This window comes from Vidua chalybeata, chromosome 11, assembly GCF_026979565.1.
Source record: "Vidua chalybeata isolate OUT-0048 chromosome 11, bVidCha1 merged haplotype, whole genome shotgun sequence".
Classification (NCBI taxonomy): Eukaryota; Metazoa; Chordata; class Aves; order Passeriformes; family Viduidae; genus Vidua; species Vidua chalybeata.
In genome coordinates, this window is record NC_071540.1 from 16,278,189 (window position 1) to 16,302,532 (window position 24,344).

General features: G+C 39.3%; 1 long non-coding RNA gene across 2 annotated transcripts; it reads right to left on the minus strand.

The window, feature by feature from the left end:
* Positions 1-5,339: 5,339 nt before the first annotated feature.
* LOC128793763 (uncharacterized) lies at positions 5,340-23,882 on the minus strand. Of its 2 annotated transcripts, none has more exons than XR_008432877.1 (5): positions 23,645-23,882; positions 22,405-22,486; positions 21,096-21,246; positions 20,621-20,731; positions 5,340-5,487 (listed from the first exon to the last, which is right to left on the minus strand). It is a non-coding gene; the product is annotated as an uncharacterized LOC128793763 (long non-coding RNA). The 2 variants fall into 2 exon arrangements; XR_008432878.1 differs by lacking the exon at positions 5,340-5,487 and adding an exon at positions 15,107-15,223.
* Between the last annotated feature and the right edge of the window lie 462 nt (positions 23,883-24,344).

The following is a 24,344-nucleotide window of genomic DNA, read 5'->3' on the forward strand; positions in this document are numbered from 1 at the left end:
AAAACAGATCAACTTATTTTTTCATCATCACTGCATGTTTTTGCTGAGGAAATTCAATACCTTCCATGCTTGCCACTTCTCTATCCATTACTTCCACCGTTTTCATCCCAGATGGGCCCCATACATGGTTAAAGTTAATCTGCACATCCTGTTTAGTCATACTAGCCTGGAATAAAATTTTAATTCCTTATAGCAATAACCTTGTCCTCACTGGGGTTGGTAGAACATCCCCTACACCCTTCTAGCTGTAAAACAATCTTTATCTTATAAATGTCTGTAGTGAAGTCTACAAGTCCATGATCTGCCTGGACACGAAGTTTAACCAAATCACACAGGATTTTATTTCCATTCTCCACCTTTTCAGGAACCTACCAAACAGGTATATTGATCCATAGCATGGCAGCAATTTATTTAGGTTTGCTGCTGGTAATGACCACTCTCCATTTTCCCCTTTTACACTTTGACAGCCTGTAAATAAAGCAAAAAAATGAAAAAGTCTATGTAAACCCAGGTCTGTCCACTGATATTTATAAACCCCAGTGCAAACTCCAAAACTGACTTTCATCATTGCTGAGAGAAGCACAGCATCCTGGTATTTAATTTATTACTTTTTTACTTTTTCAATTGCTGTTCATCAGAACACTTTGTCTTCTTTACTTAAACTGAAGAGATTCCCAAGGGAAAAAAAAAAAAAAACAGTCTTGTTTTCAGGCACAGGATCTTCCTAGGTGCACATACTGCTGCTGTGAGCAACAGAGCTGTAGAAACCTCCCATCCCCTCTGAAATTTGGATTCTCAAAAAGGAAAGGCTTGGGCTGACACAAGTTATTTGCTGATACTGTTTTAACAGCAGGGATATTACCACACCTCTTATTATTTATCTCAGGGATTCTAAAGCAAAGCAGCTGAAAAAATAACTGCAAATACAAGGTTAGAAAAACAGAATAAGGAGAGCAAAATCACTGTCTTAAACTGTGGTTTAACTGTTTCCATGACCTTTGCAATCTCCCACTTCTTACATGTCAAAGATACTGGGAAAACAGAAGCTATTTTATTTTGCTCTGCCACTTTTGCTCATAAAATGAGAAGGTTATTTTACAAATTGTCTTTAGAAGTCTTGATTAGCTACACAATGGCAGTAAAAGCTGATACGTATTCCTTTATACATTTATAAAGTCTGGTTCAATTTTATATTTAAGTATCATAAACATTTATTTTGTCAACTTTTTTAAAAAAACAATATGATACAGGATACAAAGTTCCACTGAAGGACAGCAAGGGCTACAGTCCTGAATTCACCCATTTGAAGTGTTCCCTCAGAGCTCCTGAAAAGCAGTGATTGTGAAGACTCAAACACATTTGAGAATCTGCCCCTCTTGAACCATGTAAGAGATCTTTCAGGAGTCCAACTACAAATCACCCAGGCAATCATCTTGGTAAGTGTTTTTTTAAAACTTTCTTGTATGTCTGACCTGCCCCCTCTCAGCCTTCCCCAGACACAAAGGTAAGCCTGAAAACCACTAAAACACTGAGTAGTAGAGTCTTCTCTATAAGAAGTTTAAGGAATATAGGGAGCCAGAAATCTCTGAAAAATCAAGTGATCAAAGTTACCACATTTCTGAAAATAACTTGTGATTGAAGCAGAGATACAGTAGGAAAAAAATAGAAAGAGGGAAAAACCCTGCAAACCCTCAAATAGTAGATCACAAACACAAAGCCAATATAAAAATAAACAAAAGAAGAATCCATTTGGAAAAACTGGCCCAGTGGAGAAATACCCCACAGAGTGAGGACTTATAAAACTGGCTGATAAAGGCACAGGTTTCTCTTAAAGTCAGGCCCTGAGAACAATTCATTCTGCATGAAGTTGTTCCTTTTAGACATTCTATTTATTAAAATACTCCATCAAATTAAGACTTTTCTAACAACAAAGCACAGAAAGTCAATACTGATGTTACTAAAAAAAACAGGAAGTGAGATGGAATACAGCAAACACATTCACTTCCCCAGTGATTCCCGTAACTGCTGGGGGAATTTTGCCACCCAGGATGATTCTTAAAGCTTTAGCTCCAGGACTCCCACTACAATTGAGAATTTCAGCTTTTCTCTACCAGTGAAATATGTTCCTACCTTGAGTGGTTCAAGATGAAACCTCATAAATATTGAAGTACAGCAAAATTCTCCAAACAACAAAAATATTGGTTTAAAACCATGTTTATAATGTTATTGGTGAATAAACTAGAGCTTTTACAGTTTAAGCCATCATTTGCTCTTCTGATATTCTTCCCTCCACATGAAATCCTTGCAGTAACAGAAAGGAAGGAGGGTACAGAAGCTTGTGAGGGTACACAAGCTTAAAGAGTCCCTGGATGTGCTATTTCAGTTTGCTGAGAAGAAACACAACCGGCTTCATGCAGGAACCTCACAAGTCATGTGTGCAAGAAAGAAAAAGCTGAAAAAACATAGCCCCAGAATATTCACAATTGCAGAGAGCAAAGCAGGGGAGCCTGTCAATCCACACAGCACATCTTGAGTTGTCTGAGGAAATTCTACAACAGGACAAGTCCGGGGAAAATACAAAACCACTCTTAATCTCATCACTCTCCTGTAAACAGGGGTCCAGACAGCTGTTTAACAGCATATTGGGCTTCCTCCTAAGGCCTTGCTGCCCAATCTGCTTCTGAGCACTGGAATACTTTTGTGCTGTTCTCAAATCAAAGGTTGCCATTTGCCATATGGGCTGAGCCAGCAGAGTCCCTCAAAGGCTGAAAAAGGCCTGGTTTATGTGGCATGGAAATAAGTGTCTTAGAGAACTGAGGTCTCCTGGGCTCCATCAGACCCTGTCTCCTGCTGGATCTCAGGGTAGGAGAGTCAGAGATTTCATTTCTTGACACCCCACCACAGTTTGAAGCAGAAAAAGCTTCCCTCTCCCTACATTACACTCTGATAGTTCTGCATCCATTAATCAGAGCAGGATATGGCTACTCAGACTGTTTACTTGTCTAAGAGTGGCCTGGAGTTATTTGTTTTCCAGCACACACATGTCCACAGCACCACCCTTTTTCATCACATGGCCATGTATCTAGGCTTCCTGCATTTTCACCCTGACAGCCTATTGCTCACCAGTTAAGAACCACATTAGTTTGAACATACCATTCATCTAACATTAGTGCTTCCATTAGTGTGGACAGTTCAAACTGGGCAAAATGCACATCTCATGCATAATTTAATGGACTTCATATAGTGAGTCAAAAATTGTTAGTACAACAGCAAAAAAACTCAGACTATTTCTTCAGAGACTCATCACTGGGAGACACCAAAACCAAGGCAATTGCTCCATGAGATCCATGTTTGTGTCTGCACACCGCAGCACCGAGTGGGTTGGTCTAAGATGTTCCACCAATACCCTATTTCTGAATCAAAAAGCCACCCCCTCCTCTCTCATCAAAATCTCCTACTTTTCCTTTGGGAAGTCCTCATTATCCAACTCTCCAGAGCTTCTTTCTTTGGATCCCAATGGTTTGTGTCTGCTCGATAGAGAATATAAAAATCTGCAGGGGAGAGTATTTTGCTTTATGATACATTTTTGCTTATTTAAAAAAATAACTAAACTCCCACACACTATCATAAACCACAAAAATAAATACATCAAGAACTGAATCCCATGCAGAGTTTTCCTCCCACCTGAGAGGCATGACAGGCAACCAACAAACCTGAGCAGGGATAGCATTTATTATTTAACCAGAATCAGTATCTCTTTTGATTTTACCCCTCTTAAATGTAAACTGATTACATTTAACAGCCTGGCAGAGCAGTTCTGCACTAAGACAAACACTCAGACCACTCCTTAGTGGGGACAGGCTGAACCATATCCCTCGGATGTGCAGTGTCACAGGCTTTGCCTTGTCACACAAGGCAGGCTGGGAGCCACCACCAGGGAGGGGAGGTTCCATGGGAAGAGCTGCTGGGATCAGGTTCCTCAAGTGTTCTGCCCTGCAGTATGATCTTACAAAACTCTCAAGTTCCCATTGTGCTCCTCCCTGCAAAGCTTTGCCTGAACCTCTCTAGAGATGGCACCCAAAATGACAGGCTCCAGGTACTGCTGGGACATCAGTGTCACCAGAACTACAACTGCCCCCATTTGGACTGGCCTGATTGCTTCTTCTGCTTCCTTGCCTTTTCACAATTCTATCAGGGCTTCTCATGCACTGAAGAAGTTATGAGGTAATTGTTTCTAAAAAGCTCAAGTATCCTTAGGTAAAACAGGACAGTAATTTCTGACCTTTATCTGAGATGATTCACACACTGCAGCCCAATTCTTTTGTTACTTTCCTAAATTAGCCATTTGGAAAGGTGGGTTGGTCACCATTCGATCCCTCTCACTGCTACCGGAAAATCAGCCAAATATAGCAGGAGGAAGTTACTGATGGACTGTGACACAAAGGTGTAATTTCACAAATTGACATTGACTTACCCCATTTATCATACCCACTTTTCCCCTTCAAAAACAGTCCTATAAATCTCCTGGTGCTGCTTGTCTGAAGCTGCACTGAATTAATATGACCACATCCTTTTCACCTCATCTCTTTCCATTCTGCTCTGGTCTCTGGCCTGATCATCAACCAAAATCTGGCCTCTGGGAATGAATTTCTCCATTTAAATCTCAAAAAGAAAGAGTTTTCAAGCTGTAATGACCAGTTTACAGTCCAAGTCTCAATGTGATTTTAGCATAGAAATCCCTGCAATGGTCCTCATAGGTGCCTGAATAATAGCACACATTCCCCTTCTGCTTTTGTGCTCTCTCTGATATCCTTCTTCTCTCTAAGCAGAGCACTCACCTCAGTATCACAATTTTCCCTGGGTTAACAAGAGACAACTGGATTTTCCTTTTTTGAAAGGCACTTTTAGACCCTTTGGAAAAAGCTTTAGGTGAGATCTGAGTGTTAGAGAAAGACCTGCCGCATAAATTTTAAAATCAAATAAACATGAGTTGTCATCTCTTAAAAAAAAAAAAAAATCAAGACAGTTCAATTTCCGAGTCTAAGCTCCAAGACAGGACAAAGAAATGACTGAATACCTGACAGCAAGAAAAAGAAAATTATAGTATTTTCAATAGTGTAAGTATTAGGAGAATGAGAGAATGATAGCAGAGCATGTCACAGGCTAAAGGAGGTCAAGAGAGAAAAGAAACAGCTGTGATCTATAATCAAATTATAGAAGCTGGGAAGCTGGATGGATAATGTATAAATACATGTAATATACTGTGCACATTCAGAGCCCATAGATTTTTTTTCTTTATTTAAATCATCCTACAATAAAGCAATATTCTTCTCACCCATCCATGGAGAAGGTTCATAAGGCTAATGTGAGTGATCAGTTATGAGACCACTGGCCTTAAGTTTAAATGAGTGCGACTTAGATAATGATTTCTTTCCAGCTTCAAAGTCAAGACTCTTCAAAACAGCCAGCAGAAACAGGACAATAGATCTGTTTTGAAGACAGAAAACAAGAATCACTGTTCATGCACTTTTTTTGCAGTCTCCCAGCTGCCAGACCCATTCATATGAACAACGTTTGAAGTAAACTACCAGCCCCAGATCAAGTACACTGAATGTCAAAAGTGACTGGCTGAGGCAGACAAGTAATGCTTGGTGCCTGAACCCCAGAGTCACAGCAGGGTTTAAAAGAGATGAACTGGAATGGTGGTGGATGAAAAAAACATGAGCTTTCCTTCCTGAAGCCATCAAATGTCTCTGGAATCCTTGGAATCAATATTTCTTCATAGATGTGTGTAGATGGACAAGTGAAACCCATCTTCAGCAAATGAAAGTCCTTGTAGGAAAGGTGTATGATGTCCTCTTCTGGGCTAGCCAGGTCTTGGTACCCCTGCAGTTAATTTACAACCACTCCAAGAGCTCTACAGGATATTTTTTGTGGATTGAGAAAGTCAAAATGAATACGGAACCATAGAAATTGATCCAAAAGCAGTTTAGTTTGGGAGGAAAATACCCTGAATTTATTAGCCAATGGTCAAGGAAGCTTTTTTACATATTTACTATCACTTCCTGTGACACTGAACAGCAAGGCCAAAATTTCCTGATATAGGGCAAATCTTAAATTTCAACCTGTGTCCTTCCTAGAGAAATGAGGCTACTCTGAAGTGTCAGGTCCTGTGCCTTTGGGTAGTAGTCCTGGATAGGAATCCTGCCCAAGTTTGTCAGACATTAGAACAAGAAATTACAAGCACTTTGTCTTCTGAGTGACTTATTATGCTCCATGAAAGCAGTGAAACACTCATGTTCTCTATCCCAGACACTCTAGTTCAGCATGCTTTATTGAAATGCTACAGTGTTTTCTTTCTGTGATTTATAACCTTACATATTCCCACATGCACTGAAAGACACTCAAAACACATGGGCAGTCTCCTGGTTAATAAAAACCAGATCCCATTTCAGCCAGCTGCATTACCTGAGTGATCTCCAGCTGAAGAACAACAGCAAGATCAAGGGAAGAGCCAAAAGGTGACCCCTGTAACCTGAGGGTTAGGTGACCATCTCACCAGTCTTTTCAGAGCTCACCAAAACCTTGCAGCAGGCTGCCACTGCTTAGACTCCACTAGATAAGTATCACTGAAGCTTTGATTTAAGCTCATCTTATGACCCAAGATTAGACCACCAGATAAACATTAAACCAATGAATAGCCTTTCCTTGTGTAGCTCACAAGTGCAAAACCAAATATCAACCAAAAAAAGAAATAGCAAGAACTAGTGGGAGAGTGTCTATATAAAAAACCCAAAATAATAATAATACTTTAATTTCTATTTACTCTAAGGGTTGTTAAAGGCTCAAAATATTATTTTAACCAAAAGAAAAATCTACCCCAAAAAGCAATACTCCGATTTTTACAATTGCAAATAAAAAAAGAACATGAGGGATAAAGAAATAAGGGAAGTTATTAAAACAGAAGTGTAAGGCCTCTTTCTCTTTTAGAATTGTGTTATTTCAGATTACTTACAGTGTCTTCCCTGACAGAGAGCATTGTTTTAGAGGACCACAACATGGCACAACTCTGAGCTTAAGGCTAACAAGGAATTCAGTGTCTTCTAGTGAAAAGATCCTTAAAAAACAAGAAAGACTTTGCTACTTACTTTGCTAATAAGTAAAATGAGTTGCCATTAGATTATTGCTAAGCATATCTTAGAAGGGTTTTTCTAAGTTTGTGTCACAGAATATTTAAAGAAAATGAGATGTTTCCAAGGAAATGCTCTTGGGCCTGTTCAGAACAAAACCCACACCAAAATGAGCTCATACTCGACTCTGCCCTGCCCTGGGCACAACCTGATGAGTTAATCATCTCCACCAGAGAAAGGGGCCCTGCAAATGCATCACTGTGGGCTGAGAGACAGAGAGACACAGACCATGCCCAAAGCCCAAAACACACCTCAGCCAGATCCTACCAGGGAATTGCAATAAAGGAATTCCTGCCAGAGATTCTTGCTGTTGCCTTTGTTTGTGGTGTTTGTTTTTTTTTTTAGTTATTTTTTTATCCTTGCTCCCCCTCCCTCCCCTTTCTGATAACCATCCAGACACAGCAACCACCTCATCTAATTGCCCAGGCATTTCTATTGCTTCATCCCTGCATGATCTCAGCACCTTCAACTCAAACTTCATTCCCACTGTTCCCAAATTGCAAAGGAGTATCATGATGCTACCCCACAGCTGAGAAACACAGACTAAAGAGTTGAATTATTTGCCTGTGGTCAAAGACCATGGCTGTGAAAGAGCTGATAATTCAACACTGGACCACAGGGACATGCTTCACTATCACTATTTTCTTCTGGGTAAGTCAGCAAGGTGCTAAGCATCTTCTGAGACTCAGTGAGAGTCATGGCTTTCAAGATAGACTCCAAATGCTTGAAACTCAGAGAGTTAACATTTCTTTAGTTCATTTTTAGATAGGAAAAAGGTATTTCCACTTACTTTTCCATGAGACTATAATTAGTTGAAACTTTGTATGGAACATAGAAGACTCATAGCTATGGTTTCCTTCAGTCATACACATGCCATTTCATACACATTCAGTGAAAAACTTCAATGATCCTGGGTTGCTTTTTTGTCTTTAAATTAAAACAATGGACATATACAAATTTCATCTCACTGCATACAGGTTTATGCTCAGAAATCAAGGTACCCAGAAAATTGATGGTGAAAGTCAAAAATGAAGACTGGTTAGGATTTAAAAGTCTTCCAGCTGCTCAGCACCATGGGGTACATTTCAAAGCTAACTGTACACAAATTTTCTAGTTAAGCTCAGCTCAGCCCTTCTACTGAAGTCAGCTGAGGCTTCAAACCAGGAGGAGATGTGACAGGGATGTGACTTGAGAGCCCATCAGTGACTCCCATGTGAGGAGGGGTACACAGACTGTTCACTGCTCCCGACTTAGGAACAACACCTAGAATGAAACAATAACCAAGAAATATATTGTTTGAGAACCATCCTGCCCATCTCCCAGTGGCTTTTCTGAAGATTTAAAATACCTTTCCCTAGGATGTTCAGAGGGAAGAACTCCCAAAGATTTCTCTGTGTGTTGCTACTCCCACATGGTGTACAAGCACACAACATGGACATGCTTCAGCACTGTCCTACACACTGTGGATCATCCATATTTATTCTCCCCACACAAACCTGATCAAACCATTTTGGTTCAGTGGTAAACACAGATGCTCTCCATTACACCAGTTTCAGAAGGTGGCAAATTCATGGGTGTCAGCACAATTGCAGCTGTTTAACATTCGTGTACAGAATTACACAATAAGCCTCATAAAGTCCACCGTGCATTGCAGGGTCACTTCTTCACAAACATTATCATATATTATATTATAGTTAACTTTAACTGAGTTTTTTTTACAGTAAGTCACACAGAGAAAATCATATTTCATTTACAGATACTCTAAGAGGGTGAATTTTTATCCCTGGTTCCCAGGATTTGTACCAGCCACACAGCAGATCTACGCAGCAGATAAATTTGGCCTCTCTTGCTTGACAGTGAGGTAAATTGCACCAACTCTAGTAAGTTGCACAGTTTGTCCTAATCTATGTTTTATTCCTTCACATACACCTCAATTTGAGGGGAAAAGAAATAGATATCAGATGTGACAAGTGTATGTTTTTTTCCCCTGATATCTGACTGTTCATTTTGCCTTGGAAGGGCTGGAGCACCTTTCAAAAGTTTTAGCCCTCTGTTTCTGAGGAACTTATCCTTGTGGCATGTCTGTCAGTTTTCACAGTGCTCAAGCAAGTCTTTGCAATTTTCACATAATGGCAGTTGTTGACAGGTTGTTAGGGCTGACAGTGAATATGTTTGAAAAACTGTCAAGCTGGTGAAAAAAAAATTAGAGGAGAGAGAAGGAGCCTCCTTACATTTGTAACAGCATGTTAAACTGTAAATGCATTCTCAAAATGCATAGGCCTACTTCCAGTCGTGTTACTTGCTCTAAAATGACAGCATATGTGAATATATGATCCTTAAAAATTAATGTCAGATTGTCATTTTATAGGTCATGGCCACATTACTACAAAACTGTTTACCTTTATAGAATTGATTTTACCTTTAATGCTCAATAATGGCTTTTTCAAGCAAAGAAATTGCTAGAAATAAGGTGCCAGTGCTACTGGTTTTTAATTAGCTTTATAGTGCTTTTGCCAGAGGTATCACTGGCCCAAGAGCCCCTGGCAATGTGCAGAACCTGGCTCCTGTCCAAGGGCCTTTCCCAGCACTGTACAGAGGCTATGGAAGGTCTCCCAAAGCTCCTCAGAGAGGTGAGTGACCTGTGGCTGAGGACCAGCCTTGAACCCTCTTCTGCAGCCACCAGTGTCAGGTCCGTGGAGAGTCTCTGTACCTAAAATTGTGACAGCCTTCAGAAATGAACCTCTGTGGATGGGTCTTTATTACACTGCCTGCCAGTGAACTCCAAAATTGTCCCTGTAACAAAGCAGGCTAAGAAGTAGAGAAGCACCATGAATCTGACATCATAGAAATTATTTGCCTTATTATTTTAAGACAGATTGAGTTCATTCTGGTGATGCTGATTAGTAACTGGTTAGTAACTGATATTAATGAGGAATCTCTTCTCTTACATGTCAGACAGACTGATTTTTCTTTGATAAAGAAGTTATATAATTCAACTTATTTCTGGAAAGAATGAACTCACCTATCTCTCCTTCACATAAGGGATTTCTTAAAATAATTTTAGTTCACATTCTAAATACTTTTTCTTACAGTCTTTTTATAGCAATGCTTTGCTTATCATGTCAAGGGTAACAATATGAGTCCTGAGCACCTACAGTGTGAGACAGGCCTGCTTTGTCTAATATTGGAAGAGACTAAAATAACTGAGAAGAATAAAGGGCAGGCTAGCATAATCACAGCCATGAAATTATTATAACTATGGTAGAGTTCTATGGACTGTTTTCACAGCAACAAAACTGGTCTAAAAAAAGGAGTTTGATACGGTCAGCTATGTAGAAGCAGCATTACAGTAGATAGCAGCTGAGTTACATGACCAGCAGAAAAATAAAGTTGTTAAAAATAGGCAAAAGAGCTGTACTGGATAAAACCATGAAGGAAGATGGCAAATTCATGGGGAATTCACGGATTAAACATCTCCCAGGGCTACGTGCAGCATCAAGAATATGCTGGGGCTTGAAAATATGCTAAAAAACAAAAGGATAAAATAATAGAGAAGATAACCAAAACAGAATGGTAAGGAGGAAGACTAAAAATGAATCATGCAAAAAAGTCTAGATAACATGATCAGGAAACACCAGAGTCTGTAGTACAGTGAGCAAGGAGACTCCATGAGGTTCAGTGTAGATTGACATCTAGACTGAACTCAAACCTTGATGTGTCACAGAAGCTTCTTCCAGCTCCTGCTGAAGTCAAGAGAAGAACTCCCATTTATTTGAAGAGAAGTAGGATTAGGTCCTAATCCTTCTGCCTCACTATCCACTAAAGTGAGGATAATAATTGTATTGACAGGTAATTCTGTCTCACAGGAGTATTCTGAGGATTACGTAGCGTCTGCACTGTGCTGTGAAATGCTAAGTGCTAAATATGATTATACAGGGATTTCCATCCAAAGATCTCAAAGCACTTTCCAAACATTAATAATTGAAGCTTTATAATACCCTTAGGACTGCACATGTAAAGAAGGCAAACAAGATTCAGGGCTCAGCAAAGCGGACAAGGATTATTAGACTTATTTTATAGTGGATAAACTACACCACAGTGAGATTAAGTGACTTGCCCAAAGTAACAGAACAAATCAGTGACACTTCAGAAAACGAGCCTAGAAGGTCAGACTCCTTCACACTTTGCACAGAGAAGATGCACATGGGATGAGAGGGTCAATCAGCTTTTGGAAGGAGTTGGATGGATCAGGCCATTGAAGAGATGTGGAACACCTGGAGAGGACTAAGGAGAGCACAAGAAAAACAAACAAGGTTTGTTTATTTTTAGGTACTTGAGCAGAAGAAGAAAATACAATGCCTTAAAGCAGCAAAAAGTACAGCTTGCTGGCAGGAGGCATAGCCACTGCTAAGAACATCAATTCTTTGGCTTACAGATTTAACAAAGACGACAGAGAACATGTGTCAGAACTCAGATTAATTTCCCAGGGGAAGAACAAATACAGAAGGAAATTGAAATCATATTAGAACAAGAAATCAAGAAATCAGAATGACTGAAGACTGGTTGGATGAATGGTACAAACTTCTCTCGAGTTCTAGAACAAAAGGCAAAGTAGTGACAAAGTTCTTCAAAATAATTTTGGTATCAGAGTATTACACAACCTCATCTAACACAGAAATGGACTTGAATCTCAGGGAGGCAAGCAGAGCTAGAAGAAATCACAGCAGTCTTGGCAGATAAGAACAACCATAAATGTAAACAAAGACGGCTTCTGGGAATATTCAAGAACTCAGTTTTGATACATGATGACAAAAGAAAGATCTTGTCCAGCAATCATGACTGAATTAAAAAAAAATACAACTCTGGAAGTGAACTTACTTGGACATAGAACAGGGCCAACCAACCACCTTAAAAAGTAGTGGTATTCCATGACATTAAAAGTGATCTTCATCTGCCAGCCAGAAAGACTTTGGAACAAAAGACTCTGGGATAGTGCTGCAATATTCAGATAAGGAATTGCAGCAGATGCTCAGAGTGAAATCTGGTTGCCAGGATCAGCATTTGGAGATGAAATAATTTCCCTCATCATGTGTGTTTTTACATATTTCTCAAGGGTTTCTGAGCAAGAGGGAACATTGGACCACTTTGGAGGGAGCAGTAAGTGGAGCCCACTGTCAGTGGTTACTTCAATCCTAATCCCATTTTGGTGCAACAGTGAAAAGGATGTTTTCACTGCTGTGGTGCAACTGGAAAAAGTGTTTTGCACACTGGGAATGAACACAAATCCAAGATCTCTCTGCTTTAGCTACTAGAAAGGTTGAAAGGAATACCATAAAGCTTTACAAGATCAGATTGTGTATATAAACAAAAAGAAAATTAAGAAAAATGCATTACAGTAAACTCAGGGGGAGAACAGAAGTGTTACACAGTTATGTGTCTACACAGTGGTCTATAAAATCACAGAAAAGAAAGTTTTAAGTACTTGCTGAAAAAGCAATACTGGACTAAAATTGCTAATCATAAAAGTGGGACTCCAGAAGTATTCTTGCCATCACTTTGGTTTTAGATTCTGGTAAAATAAAAGGCATTTCCTTGGTTATTTCATCGCAGGAAAGAAAGCCTTGAAATAAATACAGGAGAGCAGCCCCCGTAAAAATGTAAAGCATTGACTTTAATCCCAGTTTCTCTTCTGTACCAGCTTCTCAACTTTGCTTTTGCTAAATCAATTTCTTCTGTGCCATGCCATGCAATGCTGGGCACTTAGCTTGAAAAGATAACATCTAATAATTAATTAAAGTGTGCTATGAATATGCATGGTTCATACTGACCAAAAGGATAAACTTCAGAGAAGTATTTTCACCTCTTTACTGGAATTAAATTTAATCTGAGCAATAGGATTTGATACAGACATGAACCTCATGACCAGTTTTGTTACAAATACACTATAAATATTTTTAGTTAAAAGTGATCTGAAATAAAGACAGTTTAGTTTAAAAACCTTACAGTGTTACTGGGAAAGATCCTAGAGATCTGTAGCAAACATTTGAAACTGCTCTGAAAACAGTCTCAAGATGTTTGAAGAGCTGAATCAATTTCCCTTTAGGTCAGTGTGAGTTTTTTTGTTTTTCACAATGATTCCTTGAAAATAAACACACATAGAAAGGAAGCTTATATGCAAAAAGATGAAATTTCCTTTTAATCCTGATTTCCCAAGTTTCTACACTTTCAACTGAGTTAATTAAGGTTTTGCCACTGACTTCATTAGCAACAGGATCAATACTTTTGAATATAAAATGATAATCTATAACTCAAGGGTTTTTTTCCTAAATAATATTTAACATCTCCATCATTCAAAAGTTTTTCTGGACACAGTCTATTGGTGAGGGCTGCGACCTCTTTGAGGTACAAATCCTGATCAGACTCTAAACAGGCTGCTCTAAAGTAGGCTTTGATAAAACCCAACTCCCTGTAAGTGAAGACATGTACCAAATATCACATCTTCAGTCTTTTGCTTTTTATTAACATATGATATTTCCCAGATTAAAAAATTTTGCCAGCATCACGACCAGGGAATTTTATCCATTATTATCTATCCCTTCTTACAACCAATGCAAGCAGCATGGGGTATTCTTTTTGTGCATTAAAAGCACAGTGAACAGAACAGCCAAAGGAGAATAAATAAGAACAGTCTCTGATTTGTACTGGATTTCTGTCTTTGGGACTGGATTACAAAGGATTTGGATTCAGAATTTTAAAGCTGCAGGCTTTCTGTATTTTCCACAATAATTTGGAAAATAAGTCTGTTCACATTGAAAAATATTTAATTACTACCAGCAAAAACCTAGAATGTCTGACCTGGGGTAACTCCTGCTATTTAGAGAAAATGAAACAAAATGGTTCAGTTAAATGCAAATACTTGTACTACTAAATGAGTAACAAAAACAGGGCGTTCACCATCCTAATATATTTGTTTCTTGATATTTCTGCTGTACATGTCATGTTTGGCTTCACTAACTTGTTTATGTCCCAAGAAGATGCACAAACACAGTGTTCCACACACAGATTCCTAGTTCTGATAACTTAAGACAGTAACATTAAGACAATTTCTAAAACTTACATGAAATAAGCAGCTTTTTGCCTTTCTAAAATAAGCAATTTTTTTTGCTTTTCATTGCCATTAACAAGGAACCTGTGATCTAATAAATGTCACAATCAGTTTCATTTAATTAAAATAATAAATATTGTACAGTAATGCAGATTGACATTTATATCTTCATTTACGTGAGGCTGGATTTATGGTCAATGCTTTATTTGATGGAGGCCACAAATAATGGCCATTAAAGTGCCACACGATGGACACAAGATCACATTAATGAAATTAGACAAGGCAAGGCATTGATATATGGAGCCCTCCTGCTAGAAAATAAGTAAGTCATGTCCAAAGCAGATGTTTTCCTTGGCTGCAGTTTAAGTTTGCTGAATTTTTAGTGGGCAGTTTAACTTCAACTACACAAAGGTGGAAAGGAAGAGAACTCCTGTGAAAACGCCTCTCAAGATGCATTACAATTAATGCAGCACATGAGCTCTGCTTCCCTTGTCTAACACACTCATGCAACAATGATTGCTAAGTGTAAAGGATTGTCTAATAGAATACTGATTATTAAATTGCAGCTAAGCAGCCTGGCATAAATTTTCTGTAGTTATTGGTGGAATAAACACCTCATCTTTCCCTTTTGCTAACTAAACACACATCCAGGGAGGTAACTACAGAAACATTCAGGTTCTTGACTTTTTTTCTTTATTAAAATAATAACAAAAGTTTTGAAATATTGGTGTAAGGTTATATAGGGCAAGCAGAAGGGATAAGAGGGAAAAGACATTTCCACAAAGGAGGACTCTCCTCTTACCTCTGCAGTTGCACCATCACCAATTTTTCTAGCCCATCTTGGAGTCACTGGGAGATACTCCTTTGCTTCTTATTCCAAAGTTTTCCATGAAAGATAGTACTGCAATATCTATCCTCACAGTGCTTGCTTAAAAAAAAAAATCAGGCTAGTCCATAGCTCTGCTGCAGTGAATAAATAATCTCAAGTAGCAGAACATTGTGAAAAATGAAACAAACTTGCCTCGTGGGCAAATTATCTAACTGGATGCTGTGTGTGAAGTTCAGATAAACATTCAGTTACATGGAACAGCATCTCAAAGTTTGATATTTATCTTTGTGGATTTATTTTCACCTCAGGATCTTCATATGCCATGCTAATATGATGCCAAACAGGTTCAAGAGGAAAAAAAAAAAAAACACCAAAAAACAAGTAAATTATTTTGGGAGGCAACACAGACAATAAAACGTGCCAAAACAATGAAAGCCATTATAATTTTTTGCTTCTGAACTAGACAAATAGCTTTTAAAGCTATGCCTTCTAAAGAACAGCTCAGCTTGGTCATTTATGCTAAAACTAGGCATTACAAGCCTAAGGGTCTGGTCTAAATAACAATACCTTCATTAATCAATTTATAACAGCTGAGATCCTATTTCTGGCTCTAGAGAGGAATGCAATATAGCTAGCTGAAATTTGGCCTCACATTCCTCAGGCTCAGGTGAAATGACACTGCAAATAATTTAGACATCTCTGGACAATTTATTCAATAAATTGTCCAGCTTCTTGATCTATTTATCACAAGGGACGGAGCTGATTTAACTAACAACTTCATCTGCCTTATTCCAGAATCATTTCTGCATTCTGCTTCAAATTCTCCCTTGAACAAAATTAATTTCCTTATACAGATAAATCTATGCTTATGTTTCTTGAGAAACTAGGCACAGATAAATCTGAGGCCTTAGGCACTTTCACTTGCACACCACAAGAATCATGCAGTGATGAAATACTGTTGGCTCAACGTGTGACTTTGAGCCATTGTCAGATGCCATCCCAGGGCTGAGGAGGATGCAATCTCATCCCAAAGTCCTGCTGGGTGGGTTAAATACACACACAAAGCTGTGCTCCTTGTCCAGCACAATTTGCTGTACCTTTCAGAGCCACAGGACTCACAGAGGGGTGCACACCTGGGCATCACAGGCTTCATTCAGATCAAACCTCTATGCAGTACCCACTTCTCTGACAGCAAATTCAGCATCTTTCCCCTGTTCCAGAACTTTCTAAGGCTGTTCCCACATCTTACTCCTCCACACTGTGAGGCTGAATTGAACAATTCCCATTGACATGCACTTCTGCATTATGCACACGCACTAGAATCCTAGAAATGCAGGAAATGCACAAAAGCTGGAAAGGCATGGGACACACAATTTAAAGCAAAGGTGAAACTGGAAAACCAAAATCACACAGATCTTGATGACTGAAGGAATGAATGGTTTTGGTCAGTTCCCTAGGTAAGCTCAGATGGGCTCTCTGCTGCATCTGTCACTTCACAGGTAACCTTCATTAAACAAGTTTCATTTGGCACACAAAACCCATATCTCCTTTCAACAGTGAGCAATGTGTAATCACCATGTACAGTAGTCATCTCAGTATATTCATTTTCTGCATAAATATAATTCTGATTAAATTAGGAAACCAGCATATCAGCCTCGCTAAGAAGTGCCCCAGACACCTGCAATTGCTGCTCTTTTGTTTTTACACATTTCTCACACGACATCCTGCTAAGCCAACCCTTCAAGGAAGGGCTTCACAACCCTTTATCAGCTCTTGCAGATGAGTCATTAAAAATCGAAGGTTTGTTGTCAGAAAGCCAGGCATCACTCATTCCTTTACAGATAATAACTTCTGGGGGGGAAAAAATAATCAACACCATGTCTGCATTAGGTTTCTGTACCTGTGACCTCAGTCAAATATGGATATACAAAACCAAATTACAGTTCTTGCTAAAATCAAAAGAAGTTTTGCCATTGTAGTGCTGAGTTTACCAAATTTCAACTCAGTCAAGTTACAAATCAGGATACCAAAAACACAGGATTCCTTTAAACAAACCCAATTGCCTTTACAAGCTACACTGCTTCTCATTTCCTCTTTCACCATGTGAAAGTTAGGGCAGCATTCCTCCTGTCTGGCTGCTCAGTATGAATAATAGATACGTCATTTTTTAACTGTCAACAAAGTATCTGTAAGAGGTGCACTCGTCCTTTTAAATATCTACAGCAAACTGTTTATTTGGCGTTACACACAGCTCACATTTTCCAACTAGCAAAGAAATTACTAAAAAAGACCTACATGTTGAACCACAGAAACAATTTTAATCACACCTTATTATCCTTATGTAATATTTAATTATCTCCTCTCCTACTCCCTTGCTTCAGTGACAATTTGCTCAATGATGTGTCAAGGAGATGGAAAAAAACAAAACAAATGAGGTCAAATCTTTGCAATAATACACTGATGTTTATTTACTGAGGGCCAAAGCCTCTGTGGCTGCAAATGGTGCAACTCCTGTGCAGGCAGCTGAGCTCTGCTGATTTACACCAGCTGGGGACTGAAACACAACTGCTGAGAAAGAGATTGCACTGCTGTAATCTTCAATGTAAACCGGGCAATATTTCAGATACAAAAAGCAAAGACCCTGAAGGAGAGCTGAGACTGTACTGATAGGGTGACAAGCACTCCCCTACACAGCAGAGGACAAGTTTTCCAGTGGTGTAAATGGCCACACTTCCCCTGGAGCCAGCTCAGGACCACCCACTGCTTGTGTTGCTGAGGTCTCCAATACCTCCTTTGTAACAATTAGTCCCATCTTCCCTCTAATAGTCCCTTTTGGCAGTGCTTCTTTCCTGCTCTTGTCCTCAGCAGGTCAGATGCATTTGGCAGCCTCACCCCTCACTGCCATTCCTCCTCCACTGCCACATACTCCAGTGACCACCCTCTCAGCTCTGCCAAATGACCATTCCTGAGGCCCTGCTCTAAATCAGGTCTGTGAAAGGACACCCTTCAGAAATAAAATGTTATTATGACTGTTACGGACTTAGAGCCCAACTGCATGAAAAGCTGAGCAGGAAAGGCAAAGTGGATAGTGGGAACGGGAGTCAGACATGGTGGTGGGAAAGGAGGAGTCTCTGAGATCAGATCTGCCAGAACAACATTATTTAAACGTCCACAATAAGTCACCTTAATTCTTTGGATTATGGCTGGGTCTCAGGGGCCTCAAACTTCTGAGGTTACAATCCAAGAGCTCTCTGATATTTAGAGGGTAATCCTTTCCTTCACAGGTCAGGATTAGACACAGCAGACACTTTCAACATTTAAAGCTTTACTGCCTATACACAGATATATAAGCAATCAGCAGGTACTTCAAGTACAACAATTTGACAGTGGCCTCAAAGTGGTTGGTGGCAGAGCTGGGATAAAAACGCCCCAGTTCCCAACTAGACGACAGCAAACATGCCAAAAAAGTATCACAGCTCCCTGTGCAATGAGCAGCACTTACCCCTCGTGCACTGGAAAGAGCTCACCTCTGTGTGAGTGTTCAGGATGCCACACTGCTCTCCTGGTTTGGAAGGATCTTTTGATTTCCCTCCAGTATTACTGCCAACAGTAACAATGGTGGCAGGGAGCATGGGGATTTGGGAGAAGAATTGCATGCAAGACAAGAAGTCCCTATGGAAAAAAAAAAAAAAAAAAAAAAAAAAAAAAAAAAACACTTCCCATACATTAGAGTTTTCATTATTGATAGCACCTCAAGGGCTGAAAAACTGATGGGAGACATTGGGGAAAATTAGGACAGGTTAAAAAAAAAAAATGAAGGAATAGACAGCCCCAAGAGTGAGGATTCCATTTCTATAAGTTGACAGACCATTAAAAAAAGGTCAGTATCCACTTTAAATATATGAACAAATTAACAGAATGCACCATGTTCAGCTACATGTTCAGAAGCACTAATGAGAATAGCTTGCAGTTCAGTTTACTTAGCTCTTTAAATAAACATGGGCTATTGGAAATGTTATACAACAACGCCAGCACCATAAGTGTAGCTCCAACTCCTGTCATTCCTGCAGATGAGTTACAAATCTACAAGAACTTGTCTGCTCCATGCTTGCAGCCACCACTACACTTAAATTAGTAACTACATAGGCCTCTTCCAAGGCATATCAGAGACCAGCTGTGCAAGGACCTGTCACCTTCTTGTCAGTGAAAGTTTTCTGTCCAAAGAACTTTCGTCATCCCCCATTCCTCAAGTAGCTGGATGTCACTTGAAGAGACAGCTGAAGTCACTTGCAATGAATGGTCTCAAATCAGAGCTCACTGCCCTTGTCACAGAAAGTCTCACCCCGCAGCTAAAACTGTCACTGATCATGTTTAGATATGTACACTGAGGTATCAGATTAGAAAAGAGTATGCACGAGATGGGAGTTTAAAAGAGGCCAAGTTGCAAGGAAAATCTTAATAGGGAGAATCGAAGGCTTGAAGAGTTAGCCCTTTTCCAAACCAAATTTATATTTCCCATCAAATCCAATAAAAAATATCTAGCTTCTAAAAACGGCATGTGTCCAACCAACATATTCAAGAAGGAGCTAAAACTTTAAGTGATACTTTGGCCAGAGAGCATGTAGATTGCTGAGATATTATGGCATCTCTGCAGCAAGTTACTTCATTAATAGGAAAATACCCAAAAGGCATATCTTGGCTTCAAGATTAATGCTTAAAATGGTAGACACATGTGCTATAGTTAAAAAATAAAGAAAAAATTGTATTAAATTGGTATATTCTCAAAAATAAAAAAAAAATCCCAACACCTTAAATATTATCATATTTGCTGTTTGTTTCTGACCCTCTTGCTTATATGAGCAATAGGAGCTTTGCCTCCTGGTTCTGGCAAGAGATGGAGCAATCCAGGCTCCACAGTTGCTCTCCCAGCTCAGGTACTGACTTTTGGGTGACTCGCTTAGATTCTCACTAACTTCTAGGAAATCCAGTTTATCCACTGGCAAACCCAGCTGCCTGGTCTTGCCAAGGAGCACTTGAGGACACATTTCTAAGGCTGACCTCTGCACTAAAAATAGCCAAGTACAAGTGGGGTTGCAGCTGTTAGTAGAAAGACAAAGGGCATGGAAACATCCAGAAGATGGTCATTATGTTCTACATAATTTCAGTTCACACTTTGAAGATCTTGCCACACCAGTACATCATAGGAGCTGGATTGTGGGGGATGCTCTGCAGATTTGTCCATGTTACACTGCAACCTCTGGCACAATCTGGGCCAGCCCAGGAGCTCCAGAAAATGGGTTTCCCTGATGTGCCTCTCCTCAGAAGGTGAATTTTAGTGGGAGAGTTGGATAAGGGCATGGGGATTGGAAGATATTCACAACAGAATGCAGGAGTGCTTTTTCCTCTCTACAAAGACACCTCCCAAAATGCTGGAGATGGAGAAGAAATCCTTGACAAATCTAAGTCTGCTGCTGCCTGAGAATTGAGAAGATGTACCTGATCTTTCACTTCTGCCTGTCCAGTTCTCCTCCAAGGCTTTAAAGTTCCTGAATAAAGTATTTAGGCTCATCTCTGTCCTAGAAGTTGATTCAGCCAGTATCTTGTTCTCTGTATATAAAAGAAAATAATATTCAGTCAGAAGGATCATAAGCTTCTTTCCTTTTACCCTCTCACTGTTGGCATGAAAGCAAGATCATTTGTTCCAACTATGTATTTGCAACAAGCATTTGCTTTGCTTTTGCTTGAAAACACAGGAAGAGAAATTTTACTCCAAATTTCATATGTCAAAATTCCCTCCATAAATAAAGCTTGACAAAGTGAAGGGTATCTATTCCAACTTTTTTTTTTTTAAAGTATATTTATTTTGTTCTTGCCTGAAAACACAGCAGGGAAATTTTATTTAAAAGTGAATATGAAGGAGTATTGTTCAGAATAGAGACCCCATTTTAGCCCAGGAAATTTTATTCCTCACCTTCCATGCTCCTCAGGAATCACAAGCAGGTACAAAAGTACAGCCCAAACTGAGACTGCAACCAACATTTACAGATTTGGAGTCCTTGAAGTATCACTGCACACTAATGACCATCAGGAGCTATTACAGTCCACTTTGCACTGAAGAAGTCCTGAGGAGATATTGAGACACAAATGGCATTTCTGTTGTGATCCAGCTGTAGGTGCAATCACTGCATTGTGCTTGGGATGTGAGTTCACACTATTATTGTATAATCCACTCAATCAAAATCCCATGCAACACCAAATACCTAAAACAAGTCAATCTTATATTAAATATTAAACCCTCCTCATTCAGAATATCTAAAAACCTGTCCAGTGTATTGAGCCAAACAGGAGCCTCTGGATCCTCAGCCCTTTTAAAAATTAGGCCACTGCTTTAGAAACCTAAACATAGGCTAAAGGATCTAACTGTAGGCTCCTATTTTTGAAAGTTCTTGGTCTTTAATTTCCATAGCATGGTAAACAAAGCATCTTTTTTCTTCCCTGATAGAAAGTACTCAGGGTTCAGAAGTTTATTAGAAACATAGCTGACATCCAAATCAACACAGATTGCAAAAACAACAGGGCTGACAAGACAGAACACTTTCAAAACATCACACTGATCATTAGAACAGCAGAGCAAAACATTAATATCATAAGCTTTGCAGTCAAGGACTCTGCTCTAGCTGAGTATAGCTCTTTAAGCAAGGGAAACCTGGGAAAACAGACTTTGAAGATAAATAGATGGATTTGCTTTCCAGCAAACAAATACAGGATCAACAAAATTGAACATGATGACTATTCCATAGGCAACAGTGATGCTGCCATGCAGATTTTCAAAAATGTCACTATAGCAAATAAGCCTCTGTTTTGCTCTTGGGAGCAATAGAAAGTGAGAAAGTAGAGTAGATATTAAAGGACATTTTGGGAAAAATAATAAACAAAAAATAAAGAAACTCTCCCCATCATTAAGTCAAACTTTCAGCTGACAGTCAGACCGGGGGCAAGGGGTGGAGAAGTGGGGATGTAGCTTCGATAAAACAATATATTTTTTAAAAGATCTTCCAACAGAGAAAACATTATTTTAGCACTGTGGAAAAGAGAAACAAAGCCTCAAAAAATAGTAACTCACTTCTAATAGAGGATAGTCCTGTTTACAAAAGATGTTTAAGGAGTAAACCCAGCCCCGCTGCCCCTAAATTCAAACCTTTACTGGATGGAAGCCTCATTTGTCTGATCCAGAATGAAATATATCACAGCTGATATATATAATGAAATATATCACATACTGATAAGACTGGAGATACGTGGTGAGGGTTTTCTGGACACTGGAGGATCTTTCCTTCCTAGTTCCACGTGTGAAATAACTCCCTACAAATATGAATTCCATACATTTTAGTGCCTGTAGACCTTGCACAGACAGACCTACTAATGATCTCGACAGGAGCTACGTGCACAGCGAATCAGTAGTGTTGACACTGAATAACTGGTGTGCAGATGTACCAGATTGATACACAAATACAAGAAATAATGTGTCAGCTTGATCTTCCAAGTTGATAACTTTTACTGGAGGTGCTGGGCCCTTCACTATTTATATTATTTCCTTATTGCATTCTGTTTTGGAGCAATGACTTTGACCTGGCAAGCACCTTTTCCTTGCCAAAGTATGTGTATTTACAACAGGAAAACTAAAAAGCATCGTTCCCCTATTGTCTATACAAGAAAGCTTGGCAGTAAAACATATCTTTATTATCATGTCACAGTCTGAGCTCTTATAGTTAAATATCTGAGTTTGTTGGTATTTCCATTATAACCCCAACTATAAAAGTATGTTTTGAGTGAGATTTACAAGTCAAAGGCTCTGATTTTCCTCACTTGAAGTGATATAAATGAGGAGTTAGTGCACACATGGCATGCATGGGGAGAGATTCAAAGTTCTGGGGAAAGCAAAAAAAAACCAAAACAAGAACAAAGGCTGCTTTGCACACATGATGCTCAATTTGCAGGCATCCACATTTATGAGCCCATTTCAGCCCCATTCAGCTCACTTATGTCGCAAAAGCCTTTGCATGGTCTGTGCATCATCTTTTGCATGAAAATGAATACTCTGTGCTAACACAGCCTTACCTGTATCCAAAAAAAGTGTAATAATATTGGTATGAGTGAGACTGTCATTTCATTGAACAGCTCCACTTAGAACACTGTGTTTTCAATGAAAGGCAAATCTGATCCAGTGAAACAAACCTGGGACTATAAAGACAGGAATTTCCAGATCTTCATCCCACTGCTGGCAGTGATTTGATGAGTCACTTTATGAGAGTTCACTCACCGTTTAGATTATCACACACTCACCAATTTTTACCTGGGGATACTGGCATCTGCTTGCTTTTCATACTGGGGGTGTTGTGAAGATTCAATAACATTTCCACGTGTTAAGCATTAGAGAAGTGCTAAGCGGTCATAGTGTCTGATTTAATGCTCCCTTTTCTGGGAGCTGGGATAGAGTTACAATTTTCATGCTAAGCTTACCTCATATTGCTTGACTTGGTAGAGGAAAGGTCTCTCTCTAGATATATATCACACAACACATATTCCAAAACCAGAACCAGGGAATTTCAGGCCAAAAAAACCAAAACTTGAGCCACGACACCCATTTGGGTGAACTTAAAAACAAAACCCACCCCACGCACAAGTGTTTCACTCCTGTCTTATTAAAATTCATTCATTTTTCCTGCATGTTTTTTCATTTTTGCTGCCTTAGATTTTCTGTCCATCTCCATCCTTCAGCAGACTCACTGGCTCACCGAGGTCACTCTGCTGTGTGTGACATCACAATCCCCATGGTAACCCCCATGTTGTCACAAACAGTGTCAGAGGAGGAGGGGGAATAGAGTTAGAAAAGAGCATTTACACACAAATATCTTGGCATTCAAAAAGACTGGGAAAGAAAATGCACAAAAAAAGCCCATGACAGCTTAATGAGGTTTTGGTAACATGTTGTAGTTTTCCAACTGTGTTCAAGCGTGATCTTGGTTCTTAAGATCTGATTTTCCTTACTTTTATGGACTTAAAAGAACTACATCCATTTTGCTCAGCACAGCAATCTGAAAGTTCCCATGTCTGATTTTATTATTCAATGTGTAGGAAGAATTGCATTTCAACGCCTGCTGAAGAAACTGCCTTTTATAAAGACAGTCTACAGAGATATGTTTGGAATTTTAAATCCTGG